The sequence below is a fragment of the Ursus maritimus genome, unplaced genomic scaffold, assembly GCF_017311325.1.
Source record: "Ursus maritimus isolate PB19 unplaced genomic scaffold, ASM1731132v1 scaffold_8, whole genome shotgun sequence".
Lineage (NCBI taxonomy): Eukaryota > Metazoa > Chordata > Mammalia > Carnivora > Ursidae > Ursus > Ursus maritimus.
The window spans coordinates 30631095-30645292 of record NW_024426996.1 but is presented as its reverse complement, the minus strand read 5'-3'; the positions used below and the strand labels follow the sequence as shown (position 1 = coordinate 30645292).

The window sequence follows — 14198 nt, the reverse complement described above, 5'->3', positions numbered from 1 at the left end:
CCCCCACACAGAAAAATCTGATAAAATTGATCTGGGAAGGGACATCAGTAATCTCATGGGTAGCCAATCTGATAATCACTGTTTAACTTGGGAGCTACCTAGAACAGCTGTTCAAAAAAATAACGATCTGATTAAAAAAAAAAAAAAAAAAAAGAGCCACAACTACAGTTCATTACCTCCATTCTTGCCTTATTTGAGAATTATGGGCATGATTTATCTTTTCTTAATAAACCATTAAAAACATTTTGCAATTGTTATCTACATGATGATGCAAATCACACATGTAAAGAGCAACAACTCCCCAGACTACTGCAAGAAGAATGTGACTGAGGGATGCTACGTGTGGTACTGTGGATACTATCTCACATGCATGTTTTATCCAATGAGATTCGTTTTCACCTTGGGTTCCTTTTGGCAAAGAGAAACTAATATATTGGTCCCCATCATGATTGCATGATTAAGAAAGAAGAATATAAGACACTGGGAATACACTGTCCTGTGGTTGAAAAAAAAAAAAAAAACCAACACATTAATCTAGTAAATATACATCTTTTCTAGTACATATTTTAAGAACAGTGCATACACCTACATAGGTTTACCTTAGTCCTCTCAGTCCTATTTTAATGTAAGACCTATTCTTCAGCTGAAGATTTTCCAACCATGGATGTTTTCAAGACCATAGTCTCATAACTTCAGAGCGGCTATTAATACACATAAACACACACACACACACACACACACACACACACACACACACACGCTCACGATCACGCGCATTTATTTATTTATTTAAATGAGAGAAAGAGAGAAGACAGACAGTAGGGGGAGGGGCAGATGGAGAGACTCTTCAAGCAGACTCCCTGCTGAGCATGGAGCCCAATGCTGAGCTTGATCTCACAACCCTGAGAACATGACCTGAGCTGAAATCAAAAGTCAGACACTTAACCAACTGAGGCACCCAGGCACCCCAAGAAGTTTTCTTGCTTATATTCCCGTGATGTTTTTTAAAAGAAATCTGCAGTTTTATTGACTATATTTTCTGTTTGCTTAATCTAGATGATCTATCACCATGGTTTTATTAGTAAAACTTCCTTCTCAAAAAGTTGGAACAAAATAAACAGATTTATCACTGAATTCTAATAAAAGAACTCAAATTTACCTTCTAAGTGCACTGAGTTTGTGCATTAAGTCAATCAATCAGTCCGTCAGTTAGTCAATAAATGTTAATTGAGTACCAGACTCTGCATATGATTAGGTTTGGGGCCAGAAAAACTAATGCTAGCAATACATTCAAAAAAAGTCAGTAAAGGGGCGCCTGGGTGGCACAGCGGTTAAAGCGTCTTGCCTTCGGCTCAGGGCGTGATCCCGGCGTTCCGGGTTCGAGCCCCATGTCAGGCTCCTCCTCTATGAGCCTGCTTCTTCCTCTCCCACTCCCCTGCTTGTGTTCCCTCTCTCGCTGGCTGTCTCTATCTCTGTCAAATAAATAAATAAAAAATCTTTAAAAAAAAAAAAAGGCAGTAAAGTAGTGAAATTTCTCCACTTATTGTAATTATAAACTATTATGCTTAAGGACTAATATTTTAAATTAGTAAATAATTCAAGCTCTTCCTTCTATTAATGAAAGGTAAACAAACCCCATATTTCTCCATAGCCTTCCATTTAACAATATTTGGTAATGAGTATGAATTTGTTGGATTATGTATATCCCATTTTGATTCATGTAGAGAAATGAGAAATCAATTCTAATACAGATAATAGTCAAAATCAACTTTAGTTTGAAAGTCTCCCAAAATTAATTCCTATTACTGAATGTATGTCATATAAACCACGTACAACCAAACCCCAAAATGTCAAAAAGTACACAGTTATATAAAAAAAAGTCTGTTCCAAAATGCAAGGTTGGTCATATCCAGAAACCGCAGGAATAAGAGAATAATGTTTCAACGTGCTCAGTAACCCAAATGAGTCCCACAATGCTAAGATCAGTGTGGTGAAAATTTCCTCATTTCTAAAAATGGAAATAAAGGGCTTAAATCCTGAGCAAAATTGATCTTATTTCTAGAAATAAGTCTTTTATAAATACATTTTGGCTAAGGCCAAAAGAAAGGGCAGTAGATGGTGTAGGGCTTTTATATTTAGCTTCCTGTTCTGCTCTACTACAAGGAGACACAGTTGAAAGAGTTGGACTTAGACTAGAGTGACCATCTAATTTATCATCCAAAACAGACAATTTTGAGAACAAAGGAGAAACTCCTGATCATTAGTCTGGATGATACACAAAAACTAGAACTCCTGTGCTTACCATGGCATATGGTCATGCCTACTGCACACAGACCTGGAGCTCTAATTGTAATTTTATTACTTTACTAGGTATAAAAATTTGTGGAATTATCTAATACATCTTGCATCTCAATGCCCAGAAAATGCACACCAGGTGTCTGTCACATATTAATCATTCAAAAAAATGGTAGCGATTCCAGGAGATCTATTTTTTTTGGCATCTTTGATCTAAATTCTGTCAGGCATAAGATATTCAAATTTTTCTACTGCCAAATTTTCTCTGTATGTGCATTCCAGAATATCTTCGTAAGATACAAATACCCATGCATGTCATCATTGCCATGAAAGAAACATGCCCATTAGCTCCAAGGAAAATGAGACATGTGGAGAAGAGCCATCCCAGGCAAGCTCAAGCTAAATCAGCTGCCTTTTTAGCTCAGGGGCCAAAGAACTTTCTTCCATAAAGGAAATGGCAGTAAATATCTTCAGCTTTCAGGCCATACGGTCTCTGTGTCAACTATCAACTCTGCTGTTGTACCACAAACACATAGATAACATAAACCAACAGCCACAGCTATATTCTAATGAAACGTTACTCCTGGAGACTGAAATTTGAACTTTATACAGTTTTTGCATGTTGTAAAATATTTTCTCTTGATTTTTTTCAACCATTTAAAAAATGTAAAAATCATTCTTAGTAAATGAGATATATAAAAGGAGTTTTGCAAGCCTAAATTGGCCATCAGGCTGTAGTTTGCCAATCCCTGTATGAGCTTATTGTTTATTTATTACTGAAGTATAGTTGAACTTATTATTTTTATAAGTGGTATCATGGAAGTTGGTAAATTTTTACAATTTAGTGTTATTTTAGAAACAGCAAACTGATACAACCTCAATATAGAATGGTGGAAGATCATCAGTGTATAAGCATCCATATAAATTTGTGCATACAATTTTGGCAACTTGTTATCTTTGCATTTAGTAGCACAATACCAATTGTGATTTATTTGAAAATTGTGCTAAGAAAAGAACTGTAAAACCAGGTAGTGTTTTACAGTGTTTTCACCTGCCTCCTGGAAATTGAAAACAAGCAAAACTAGCTACTTTGTCAGTTGTAAGTGAACATAACATGTATCACCTTTGGACTGAGAATTTCCAGAGCTCACTTTCCTTCTGAAACTGTAAGGACCAGTTTTTAAGATCAGTCAGCCTGGGTCCTTAAGTGAACATGTTTGAGATCCCCTGTTTCTGTCTGTTAATGGACATCTAACATGAATGAGAATTGTTAACTTAATAAAAGTAGGCCACTAGACTGAGGTGCCTTAGTGGACTCCATAAGGAAACCAAAACCCAAGCCTATAAATCCTACAAGGGTAAGAAATCAAAACCTAAGGAAAACCAAACCCAAACAGCCAGCTAGGTTTTTCCCTAGAAGACAAATGCTTAAACTACAGCCAATCATAATTTCCTGGCTTTGCTTCCATCACTTCTCTATAAAAGTCTCCCCAACTCCTGCCGGTGGTGAGCTCCTAATCACTTCTAGTTTCGTACTGCCAGATTAGAATGATTTTTGCTCAAATAAACTCATATTTTTAATATGAGAATTAAACAGATTTAAAATTGTTTAGTCACATGAATTTGGGGTTGCTTGCTGTCACCATATAACCCGATATGATGTGTGTATATATAATCAAAACTTGGTTTTTAGTCCTGTATTTAAAGATAAATATATGTTCCAAAATAAAATATAATACTTTTATAAGTCAATATTGTGGTCTTCCTATTTAAAAGGCAAATATTGTTCACTTTTCAAGACCATGTTATTGATCTACAAATTTTACAGGGCCTAAAATTTTCTCCACGGAGATTAAACATAGAACTCCAGAAAAGAAATATAAATGCCAAATATCATATTTAGGCAGAGATGTTTGGCTGCCACCAGCAAATTTTAAAATTGCAAATGTGGACCAAAGTAATTCCATTACATACGGTAAGCTTCTATCAGAAAGTCTAAAGCAAGTCAATTATGGTCCATAAAGAAATACTATAAATTGTTCCTCCATACAAACAAAAAGCAAATAAATGACACTTTGGATGAATTTTTCTTATCTACAAGTAATTCTTATATTGCTGAAAAGGAGTTGAGGTTTGGTGGCTTGAAATAATGCAACTGTTAATCTAGGAGTTGTGTCTTTTCTGTGCCCTAAATTGTTGCTCAAAGCACATTAATATAAATTCTGCATTGCAAATATCCTCTCTTGATTTAAGGAATGAAAGGGCAAACAAGGAACCACCACACACTTTTCTTGCCTTTTACCACAACAATCAATTGCATTCAATCTGTTACTAGAAATCCCCTAGTTCTGCTTAGCCCTAAATCACTGGTATTCAGAGGTTTATTGCACATTCACACTCACTTGTCATTTGCAGGAAGTCTAATTGAGAGAATTTACAGTTGGTTGAGTGTTTCATTTAGATTGTACATGTTTAATAAAAGCTTTTTAAGTTACTAATCTCGGCTCAGGAAACAACAAAAGTGCTTGAGGGTTAAAGAATAAAACATAGCAGGTAAATGTTATTGTGTGACATTTCCTTATAATGTTTCCTAGTAACTGCATTTACTGGCTTTGAATTGTTTTTACACATCTTACTCCCTTTGCTGGAAAAATTTAGCCTATTAATTATACCATGTGACAGAAATGTGATGGTAGAATTACTTCTCAGTCAAAATGCTGTGGTTAGCTGAAAATAGTGTCAATAATTATTGCACTCTAGAAGAAAGCCTAAAATAATATCTCAAGTGAAATAATCTTGAGCATCTTCTCATAAAAATAAATCTAATTAAATAGTAGGAACTAATTTTAGTCTATGTTACACTGCAGTCATTTTAAAATGTGATTCTGATTTTCAACTTGCATTATTGAACCATATGCATTGTTTATGGATGGTACTGCACAGAGAGAACTCATTTTACACAAATAACCCTTGTTGCTATTTAGCCCTATATTTCAAAGAAAATGTGAACTATATAGTAAAAGAGAGCAAAATGTGAAGTTTCAAAAATTTGCAGGAATAAACTTCAAAGAACCAGATAAATCAGCATCTGAATTCTTCCCTCTGGTTTGATGTGCTAAAATTATTTAGCCACATAACAATAAGAAAAATTAGACAGCACTAATATACAATGCTACAGGACAAAAATGAAATCTGTGGACTAGCTCTTTTAGTAGAAACTTGGTAAGAACTTGCCTGCCTTCTCCTTACTCAGCAAACAGTCCCTTGCTATTTTCCTTAGCTTGGTGGACTAAATGCTAGTCCTACTGCATGACATGGAACAGCTTTTTAAACTCCATTGTTTTTAAACAAACTCTTCTAAATAAAAGTGTGAATCCACCTAGCTCAGTTGGATTAGAATTTTTAAAAATACATAATTTCTTTGCAAATGGTGTTGACGGATTAACATGAGGCATGTGTCATGTTAGTGTATTAGGATAAAACCATTTGTCCTTAGAATTACATTTACAGTGGACAAAAGAAAGAAAAGCATTCTCTAAACAGATGGTCAAAATTACCAATATAAAAAAATGAAATATTATCAGTAATTAGGCTGTTAAACAAAATTTCTCTAGGAATATCTTAATGAGCTTGAATTTTAATTGAGTTTGATCCAGGTTCACTTATTTTATATAAATTTTGGAAAGCTGAGGAAGAATGATGCAGGGAAGTCCTTTGACAACACAGGGGGAGATATTTGGACAGGAATCAAGCATTTAGATTTCTCTTTCATCTACTCAACAGGCAGTCATTCAGCAACTTATAGAATTCTCTAGATGCCAGAGATAAGAGCAGCGTACACATGTGCTTCCTATGTTCCTGAAGGATGCATTCAAGTGCGAGAAAGAGAAAGTAAATGTTTTCTGCATGAGTCATGGGGAAAAAATAAAGCTTACCAAGAAAGGACAGAAGTGAGGTACATGGGGGTTATTTTACACTTCATTATAGTATCAGAGCAGGTCTCACTCATAATGTGATATTTGAGTAGAGACTAAGGGGAAGGGACAGAGTTAAGCACATGGATCACCAGGAAGAAGAATAATCAACATTTTAAGTCTAGTTCTATATTAAGCCAAAATTAGCGACAGCTACATCAACAGCAACGCTTACTAGAAGTGTTTCTTGAGTCATTAATTTGTTGAAAGTTTTATTCAATACAGCACAAAATCTGCCATCTCTGTCCTCATTTGCCGCTGCCTTCACTTCTTTTCTGAGCCAGCGTCACCTCTCACCTTGGCTTTCATAACACTAGGACCCCCGTGCTATCTGCTTAACTACAGTCAGGACACGTCCAATAGCTTGCACAGCTGCATCCTCGTCCCTCCCTGCCTCTGTCCGGGTAACCACTGTAGGTTTAAAAGAGGAAGTTCACCTACTTCCTCTGAAAGTTGGTTTTAACGTTTTCCATCTTATCATGCATTGGTTTCTTCAATATTTGTGTACTATCCTACAGTCCTTCATTTCTTCACTGTTTGTGTATTCAAGTCAATTAGTAAAGACACCCTATTTATTATCTCACGCTTTTTATGGGTCAGAAGTCCAGGCAAAGCACAACCCAGCTGGCGCTCTGCTTAGAGTCTCACAAGGCTGAAATCAACGTGTAGCAAGGCTGCATTCTTTTCCCAAGGCTCTAGGGATGAATTTGCTTCCAAGCTCATTTAGGTTGTTGGCTAAATTCAGTTCTTTGCAGTTAGGGGAAAGAGGTCCCTGTTTCATTACTGTTAGCCAGCTGCCTGGCTTTGCTCTGAGAGGCTGCCCACATTCTTCTTTGTGTGTTACATGTGCCCCCCCACCCCCAGCAACAGCAAGGCTAGTTCACACACTCTGAATCTGACCTATTCTGTATGCTCATCTCTCTTCTGCCGCCCCCACCCAAATCTGTAGCCTTTCTCTGACTCCAGCCAGAGAAATGTCTCTACTTTTAAGGACCCAAGTGTTTAGGCTGGGTCTACCCAGATAATCAAGGATTATCTCCCTTTTTTAAGGTCAGTTGATTAGTAATTTTGATTCCAGCTGCAAAGTCCCATCACAACAGCACCTAAATTCGTGTTTAATAAATAAGGACAGAAATTGTGGGGGAAGAGCTTTAGAATTTTGTTTACCATAAACTAACACCTTATGTCAGTATGCATTGTCATAAAAAGAGCAGCTGTTTAATTATCATAATTTTAGAAGGGAACTATTAATATAGTTCATGTTATAGATGGAGAAACTGAATGTGGTTTAAGTAACTTACCCAGTGTTCTTTACCCAGGGAGACATGGAGCAGGAATTAAACCCATGTCGGTGTGATTCCAGAGCACATGCTCCTCCTCAAATAATGACATGAATGGCAATGTCAGAGGATTTTACCTCCTTAATGAGCAAGAATCAAGGCAATGGTTCTAAATTAAGCTTGAGTAAGCAGTATTTTTGAGTTCAGATTATGGATAAGGTACCTGAAAGACTTCAAGACTAAATAGTAATCTTCCACAAGGAAATGCACTGCATTTGAAACTACTCTTGGTCCCTTTAAAAATACAGTATATATTTTTTTCTGTTTAGATAAAATAATCAATTCTCCATTTAAAGTAACACATTTGTAAATATAAATGAAATAGATTTTTAAAACATTAGAAGTAAAAATACAAAATATGTATTTCCTAATACTAGAATTATGACATGCTTCTTTAAAAGGCATATGTTAATAATGAAGTGGCAATTAAAGACAACCACCTTAATGATGTGATAGTAATGAAATTTTTAACATTAATTCTAGATCACTGAAATGTTACTCAAGCTGATATATATATTTATAAATGTATATGTTATATACATAAAATAGCAGTTTCATATTCATAGTAGTGTCGAACTTCAACTTCTACATATCATTTGTTGAGTCTAGAAGTTTTGATTAAAGGTAACTAAATCAAAACAAAGAATTAGAAATCATAGATAAGGATTCCCAAAGCATAAATTTAAAAAAGAGGAGAGTTTGGCAATCCCATTTAATTAACATAGTCAAACTAAGAAATTTGTATAAATATTTGCATATATAGTCCAATTAGATAATTCAAGACCAGAAAATTTTAAAAACATTAATAGCAACTATTTTTTCTATGAATAGATTAATATATTGGAGATTGAGGAAAGTATTCCCTGACTTACATTACGAATTATGGATGTATAGCCTTTAGAACCGTTTAAGATCCAAGATTGCAACATTTTTTAGAGTAAATAAAATGAATAGAAAAACTAAACATATTATTTAACTTTTTAAAAAGATTTTACTCATTTGAGAGAGAGAGAGAAAGAGCAGGAGAGGCCCAGAGGGAGAGGAACAAGCAGATGCCCACTGAGCACAGAGCATGACATTGGGCTGGATCCCAGGACCCGGGATCATGACCTAAGCCGAAATCAAATGCTTAGCCAACTGAGCCACCCAGGCGCCCCTACTGTTTAATTTTTAAAATTCAAAACTGAGTATGTTTTTCACCAAAATCTTTTACTGTATTATAATTCCAAGGGGGGAAAAAACCAACAATAATGCAGTTGGTTCATTTTCTCGACTCATATTATCTAGAGTTAATTAGATTAATATACAGAATTAGATTAATATACAGAATCCATTGACCAGCATGTTGTCATTACTTGTAGTACACAATTTGTAACCCTGCTCTTCTAAACTATAGGTCTTCTCAAATTCAAGAAAAAAAATTGCAATTACAGCAAATATTTCAAGAAAAGGAGGAATCCTTATGCTAATAGAGATTAAACACAGTAAGGATTCTCATAACTGTTGACAATTTTAAATTTCTGTTAATTCACAAGAAAGATAATCTTTGTATTCACTGATATACTGGGTACAGAGAATAAAATAAAATTTGAAGATTTGTCTAGCACATTAGAAACCTTAAGGATTTGGCTTTTTCTATACTTAAAAAACAAAATAAAATAAAATCCACCATAGAAAAATTGGCTGGGACAAAGTTAAACCTCAGGAGGGACCAGAACCTCTCTACTCTAGCTGAGTGTGATTTTTAACCTATTTCCAGGCCACCCACCTAGTTTTCTGGGTAGTGAGATTTCCTTCCACTAGCGAAAGCCAGAGGATGTATTCAAAGACCTCTGGCATTCTGCTTGGCATGCACAGGGTTACTCGGAGGAAGGACACTGCAGTGTTTTCATAGTATAGCATAGAAATGGAGGTTTGCGTGTATCAAATCCTTGACAAATGTTCCAGCAGTTAAGTAAAACTTTGTTTATACTGCGTGCCTCTCAACAGAAATTAAGAGCTGTGGAAACAATTCGCGCAAGTGGTTGGCAATCTTCTCTCGTTCTCTCTTACTGAATATGACAAGCTCACCTGCTGTGGGAGGCTGAAAATAAAGGACAATCTCACCACATTAATAAAACATAAGCCACAACTGAATCTGAGGCCAACTAAACCACCAGAGACTTAGTGTGACGCTTAATTTTGTCGATGATGGAAGTACTTTAGCCCCGAGGTAACTTTCACGGAGGCCATGTTTGCGTGCAAACCTTCACTTAAAGCACTACAGCTGGGCAGAGTTAATGTTCACGGGAGTGTAAACTTACAGTAAAAGGCAGGAACCACATAAGATGTTACACTGCTCAAGCCAGTCAACTTTGGTAGTGGCCTAATGTTTTATTGAAGCTCATTCCTCTTCACAGGAGATCTGAAAAGCCACTTAGTGCCCTCGGAAAATTGTCTGTTTTGGCTGTATGGACTGGTTCCTAATCTCAGAAAGATAAAAACTTCAAAATAATCTAATAGGGTTTTGCCATGAAATACAGTCCCGGGAGAGCTAGAAGTAAAGGGGAGAGGTTTCTGAGGTGGGGGTGGGAGACTTATTAAGTTAAAGGGTTTAGTGAAGTTAAGTGAACACACTGCAGTAGGAAGAAGGGAGGGGACGGAAAGAGCATACAAGAGAAAGGGGAAGAGGAAAAAAATAAAAATATGTATTTTTTAGGAAATGGAAAAAAGCAAGACCCAGCAAATTAAGTAAAACCATCCTTAAATTTTGTATCAGTGTTTGAAAATGATGCTGAGGCATTGAGACAGAATTATGGTGATGACTCATTTACAAAATGTTCCTGGGAAAATAGTTTTAAATAAGAAATCATACTACAATGCCACCTGAGAAAAAAGACATTTTGTGGAAGAGAATTTTTCCTTCTGTCAATTAGATATTCCAGGCAAAGATTTCAAAATTATGTTTTCACTTATTGCCATGTTTCTTGAGAATGAGAAAATCTGATTTCTTTAAATAGTAATAATTATATTCTCAATCAAAGAGTGTTTAAAAATGAAACCATGGAAGAGAAAACATGTAAAATGATTATTGGAGAACCCTTGGATTTATTGTTGATCGGATCAGTTCTTTATGGGATTTTTAACCAAAGGCTTATGGAGAGAAATCTATGAAGGAAACAGTGCAACTTACAGAGTTAGTACTTCTCCATCTCAGTATGCTTCAATTTGTTCTGAGTAGACGACTACCCGCTTGGTTTAGAAAGTAAATGTTTTATCACCTTTTGTGCAACGGCAAAGTTTTAGATCTAATAACTCTCAGCAATTCTTCCTGAGAGGCAAAGGCAGCCACTAACCGATTCATAAATTTGTTACATAGGGCACTGATGTTTTTGGTAAAGATATTAGAGCACAAATTTAGAATCATATATTCTCACATTGCAAGAGTATCCATGTCATTCTCTGCTCTTTCTTAGTTCCATAGCAAAGAAGGGTTTTAAGGAAGAAATAGATTATATAAATGTGTGCCACCCTGACAGTTCTTGTCTTATATTGTATTAACTGTGAACCTAAGCCAAATACAGACTTTTAGAAATGATCATCAGTGAGGTAAAAATTCCTACTATTCTTTCAAAACCTAACAAAACATTACCTCAGGGAGCAGCTTCAAATTGCTTCCTCCTGTATAGCTGAATTCAGCCAGCATATGCATTTTGTAGGCTCTTTTTTTCTTTTAATAGCTAGATCCAACTTTTAAAAATTGTTATGTTTTATATTCAAAGCCCGAATTCTAGCTTCTCTTGAAAGTGAGAAGATCTGGTACTACCAGGTCCACAATATCAGTTGTTTACCTATCAGCCGGAACATTGCCAAGACTGAGACTTCGCGCCAGCCTTCTCCAACTTCTCTTCTGTATGTCAGGCCCTATAACAAGATTTTAGAGGTGTAAATCTAATGCCCACAAAAGCCCTTATTGTACTGATGAGGAAATTGAGACATCAATTAAGTAACTTGTTCCAGGTCATCCTAATAAGGAGCAGATCCTGCTTTCCACTCAGCCTGGTTAGCTTCCGATGCTGTGCCCATAAAATACCATATAATGCTGCCTTTATTTATGTCAATATCGTATGAAGTAATTGTGAGTTTTGATACTTAATTTTTCCCAATTTTATTTTTTTAAAGACTTTATTTATTTATTTGACAGAGAGAGCACAAATAGGCAGAGGAGCAGCAGGCAGAAGGAGAGGGAGAAGCAGACTCCCTGCTGAGCAGAGAGACCAACATGGGGTTCTGTGCTTCATCTCAGGACCCTGGGATCCTGACCTGAGCCAAAGGCTGATACTTAACTGACTGAGCCACCCAGGGGCCCCTAATTTTTCCCAATTTTAAAAACATGTCCTGGATATAATATTTCAGGAAAAGAACATAACTACTTTGTTAAGTTCTGAGACAAATGTGACTATAAAGATTGTTTCTAATGTGCAAAAAGATTGTTTAATGGTTCTTTATCCTCTTTCAATAGGTACCAACTTGGTGTTTAAAGTACGACTTTAAACCAGAAATAAAATATACTTCTGCATTATCATTTATGAAAAATCATGCAATTTTAGCACATTGGTTAGGGCCATCATGTATGCTCTTGGCTCTGTGTAAATCATGGCTCCCTTCTTTCTGTTCTTTGCCAAGCTGGCCTCTTTTCAAATTTTAGGCCCTAACATAGATATGGCCTCCCTTGATGTACCTTTGCACATCACTTTGCACACATTTGACCATCACTCCATTAACTTCTTTCAGAAGATTTATCTAAAACAAATGTTTAAATAACTGTTTGTGTATGGGTGTGTTGCTTCTTTCCCGGATTAGAGGATAAGCTTCAGGAAGGTGGAAACCATGCGTGTTTCTTTCACCAAGGCATATAATATCACAGGGACTGGCACAAAGAAATGTGTTGCATAAAAGATTTTCAATGTGCCGTAATTAGTTTGATACTAAAAATACAGAGCGTTGGCGGTTGAGAATTGGTGAGAACCCAATAAGAAATGAATTGTAGAGAAAGCCAAGATGTATTCCATACACTCTTTCATACTATAAGCAGTTTCAGCAATACTCATTAGTGTTTCCAAACCACTTTCTTATACATTTCAATCAAAAAAACTTTTGAGCATACCTTTCAAACACAAAAATAGTCATTTACTCAAAATATAATTTTACCTCCACTGCTACAACCTTGGTCCAAGCCACCATCATCTCTCACTCAGACTCCAGCAATAGTGACTTAATTGGTCTTCCTACTTCTACCCTTACTTCCCTACATGCTCACCTAAGCCCTGAAGTCAGAGTGAGAAAGATCATCCGACTCCTCTGATCAAATTCTGCCACCGTTCCTCAACTCACTCAGTAGAAGCCAAAGACCTCACAACAACCTATATAGTCCCTAAAGATCTGGCTTCCAGTTAAGTCTCTAATCCCTATCCTACTTTATTCTACCTCCCTTTCTTTACTCCGACCATTCTGTGTACTTTTTGTTCCTTAAAATAGTAGACAACTGCACATTTTACGACTATGAACAGGGTGCTCCCTCTCTCTAGATTGCTATTCTTTCAGGTACCCACATAGAGAACTCCCCCAGCTTCTTCAGATCTATGCTTAAGTATCATCTCAGGGAGGACTATTCAGACCACCCTATTTAAATAACAACCCAAACTCTCAAAATCCTTAACCATTTCCCCCACTCTATTTCTTTTTTTACCATAGACTTTATCATCTAATATATTTCAATGGATTACATTCTCGTCAAGCACTTTAATAAGGCAAAATATCCCACCCTGACCATGTGACCTAATTTTGCCAATGGAATGTGAATGTGACATAAACATAGGCTTTGAACAAGTCTGTGGACTTTGGTTTGTCCCTAACACTCCCAGATTCTACATCTGAGTAGTTGCTGTTCAAAAGAAAATAAGGAAACCTGTGGGACAGAATCCAATCTGCAGCCTCAAGCCAAGCCCAGGCTACACATTCCCTGAAACAAAGTCATCTGAGCCCACCCACAGACTGAAGATCAAGAAAAACAAGTGTTTATTGTTATAAGCCACCAGATCTTATGGCAACTCATTGTAAATCATTATTGTGGCAATAGCTGACAAATGTATGCAGAATAAAATATATTTCCTATCTCTCTTCTTCTCTTACAACATAGATTCCATGAACACAAGTTTACATTATTTTGCATCCCCAGTGCATGCACAGGAAATGGTATGTAGTAGGCCCTTAACAATAGTTGAATGAATAAATGAATGTATGACAGCTAATTCTAAAGTCACAGTATACAATTAGGATGAATCTTCATTAATACACATAGGATGCATATTTGTATTTTGAAGAATATCAAAATCCCAAAAGGAGTTATAATGATAATTTCTTTTGTTATTGGAAGATGTCAAAATTATTCTAAAATGTATTTTGCAGACCAACACATAATAATAGCTAGATATAAGGGAAAAAATGAAAAAAACCTCCACAAACATGTAAAGGCTAAACATCAAGCTACCAAATACCCATAGGTCAGGGTAGAAATTAAAAAGGAAATGTAAAAAGACATGAAAACAAA

At 36.0% G+C, this 14198-nt stretch overlaps 1 pseudogene; it reads right to left on the bottom strand.

Moving 5' to 3' along the window:
- Positions 1 to 14198, bottom strand: part of LOC103679195 — a 41079-nt pseudogene that overhangs the window by 16835 nt on the left and 10046 nt on the right.